The sequence below is a fragment of the Ovis aries genome, chromosome 5 (assembly GCF_016772045.2).
Source record: "Ovis aries strain OAR_USU_Benz2616 breed Rambouillet chromosome 5, ARS-UI_Ramb_v3.0, whole genome shotgun sequence".
In the NCBI taxonomy this organism is placed as follows: Eukaryota; Metazoa; Chordata; class Mammalia; order Artiodactyla; family Bovidae; genus Ovis; species Ovis aries.
The window spans coordinates 3,442,310-3,445,560 of record NC_056058.1 but is presented as its reverse complement, the minus strand read 5'-3'; positions in this window follow the sequence as shown (position 1 = coordinate 3,445,560).

The following is a 3,251-nucleotide window of genomic DNA, read 5'->3' as shown; positions in this document are numbered from 1 at the left end:
TCCAGTTATTTGCCTTGACTATGGGGGTGCCTTGGTACTTCACAAAACCCACAAAACCTCAGCTGTGATGGCAGATAAACAGAGAGCTGTGCAGGCCAGAGACACCCCCAAAGGATCATCAAAGCCCAGAAAGGTCAAGTCCTTAGGGACACAGTGATTTCTCTCACTATTTGGATGCTCTTGAGCTGGGCACTGGATACAGTTCTCTGCATCTGGGGAAAAAGCAAAGACTCAGCATTTCATTTTCACAAATTCTCCATATTTGGCCTGTTTTATTTATTTTTTTAACATGGTCACCTTTCCTCTCATTGTGGATACAAACTGCCCCTGATGTCATACTCAGGTACAAGATTAAGCGTCTACATTCATAACCTAGGAAGAACGCTTTGAGTTACAGGTAAGACAAACCACAGTCTGGATCTTCAACATATTGTGGGTCAATGTTGGCTCAGCAATCCCAACAAGGATATGGATTTTCCCCCAATTTTTTCTCTACTGTCCCAGTGTCTTCTTCATCCTAAGATTTGTCCTGCCACGGTTTCTGCAGTTTTCCTGGTGAAGTCAAAGATTTCTTTCTTCATACATATACTGAGAAGGAACGTTCACCTAGCCCTTCCGGGACATCCTCTTTTGTCATTACCCTGATTCCTATGGGCTGCTTTTTGTATATAACTTGATATCTGGTAGAACAAATATTTCCACATTCTACTTTTTCATTTTTCTATGACCAGTCTTGTACAACTTTTCTATATAAAATTGGAAAACAATTTGATTGAATAGAAATAACTTGGTGTCTGAGTGGATTTCTAGTGTCTTATATATTTGTGATGGTGATATCTTAATTATTGAGGAATTTTTAAAAATTTCCACTCAGGTACACCTCCCTAAATCAGGCTTAATTTTTTTTTCTTTGTTAAAATAGCAGGTAGTAAATAACTTCAGTGTTACAGGCTATGTGGTCTTTGTGGCATTTATTCCCCTCTGCTGTTATGAAACAAGATCAGTCATAAATATGTAAATTAATGAACATGGCTCTGTTTCAGTTATATTGATTCAAATAGGCAATAGTCTGCCTACTGCTCCCCAAAAGTTCCTATTATTTTTTATGGCTGACTCTCATGCAATAGTAGAAAGTCCTAACACAAGCAAGGTAATTCTCATTCGCATTTCTTTCCCCCAGCTACCTGGTCTCGCTTCACAGAGCCGACACCTCTCCTGGCCCCTCTGTCTGTCCTTTCGGAGACATGTGTGGCACCCACTGACACATGTCTGTTTACTCTAGATCTCTGGTCCCGTGCTCCTCCATATGTCTCTTGTTTTAAACCCTTATTTGATGTTAAATCCTTCAGTAAGTCCATGAACAAGAGAATTATTTTTATAAATATCTTGTTCATACCTGAGAATATTTATTTGACAAGTGATCAAAATGCAATGAATGCTACTCTTAAGGTGACTGGAATTACCCAGGACTGATGGAAGGACTCAGATTATTATAATAGACTTAGTGTTTTCGAAAATTGAAGTGCCGTAATCCTTCTCCACTTAATATTTTATAGTAACGCGTTTTGTTTCAGTACATAAGTTTATAAATATCCGTTTCAAGAAACAGCTACATTTAGGGGCTGTAGGCTGTGATTTAAATTAGAATGATGTCTTTTTCTTTTTTTTATATTGTAATACTCCAAAGGGTAGAGTCCTGATGTTAGTTACACACACTTGATAAGTTGTACAGTATTCAGGTCTTGGTACATAAGGTAATAAAATATTTCTGTTTTAATTTACATGTACGTGCTCTGCGCTTTTCATCTGGGTGTGAAAAGTATTAAGTCTCAAGCTTTCAAGGCACCCACAGGCTGCCTTGCTGATCATATGTGTTATATTTTACGGCAGGCTTTAGCATGGTCCCTGATAAGACTTCAGAATGAGATTTCCCCCTGGAAACAGTGGTGCCGTGGAGCCTGATAGGAAGACCACAGGCAGACCTGAGATTACACATAATTGGGAAACAATAGTGATTAAAACATGGAACTGTTGAAAGAATGAGTGGAAGCATGAATTGAGAGCAATGGCGCTTATTGGCCCTGATGTCAATCCCCTTGGTTTTCTTCTTATTGAGAGTATTCATGGGGGGAAGTTGCCATAAAGTGCAAACTTAGTTTATACCTGTCTGATTGGAAATTTCTCTCCCTGTGCATGAAACACAAATAAAGCAGCAGATGCGCTTTCCTTCCTCTGGAGTTTTTCTGAATCCTGGAACACAGGTCTGGCTGCGCACAGATTGAGGGATCTGAAGGAGGAGAGAATTATGGTCATAATTTTGCAGAAAATGAGCAGCTTTAAGAGGATGTCTGCATTTCTGGCCTTGTAATGAGAATTTGGATAGAAGGCCATCACTGTGTACCCCCACCCTCCACTATTGACACAATGTAGACATATAATTAAGCATGTCTATGGTTAACTTGGGCTTCCCTCCTAGCTCACTTGGTAAAGAATCTGCCTGCAAGGCAGGAGCCCTGGGTCTGATCCCTGGGTCGGGAAGATCCCCTGGAGAAGGAAATGGCAACCCACTCCAGTATTCTCGCCTGAAGAATCCCATGGACAGACGAGCCTGGCAGGTTACATCCACGGGGTCGCAAGAGTCGGACATGACTTAGCAACTAAAGAGAGAGAGAGATGGTTAACTTTCTTCTTTTTAAAATGCTCACCAAATATCACCAAGCTATCGAATCAGTTTTATTTCATGAATCAATGACAATCTCTCTACTTTATTATGCACTTTATCTAAAATCTTTCACATGCAGGTTTCTGTGTAGTAATGACTTTGAGAACTTGTTGCCTGATGACATTCCTACCATCCTTTCATACTTGGTTAGAAAGAAGAGAATAGTTTCTAGATGGAAGACGCTGATGCTGTGATAATTAGGCACACTACTTGTTGCGGTTCAGTCACTACTCATTATGTCTGATTCTTTGCGATACCATGGACTGAGGCAAACCAGGCTTCCCTGTCCTTCACCATCACCTGGAGCTTGCTCAAACTCATATCCATTGAGTTGGTGATGCCATCTAACCATCTCATCCTCTGTCGTCCCCTTCTTCTCCTGCCTTCAACCTTTCCCAGCATTAGTGTCTTTTCTAATGAGTCAGCTCTTTGCATTAGATGGCCAAAGGATTGGAATTCCAGCTTCAGCATCAGTCCTTCCAGTGAATATTCAGAACTGATTTCCTTTAGGACTGACTGGTTTGATCTC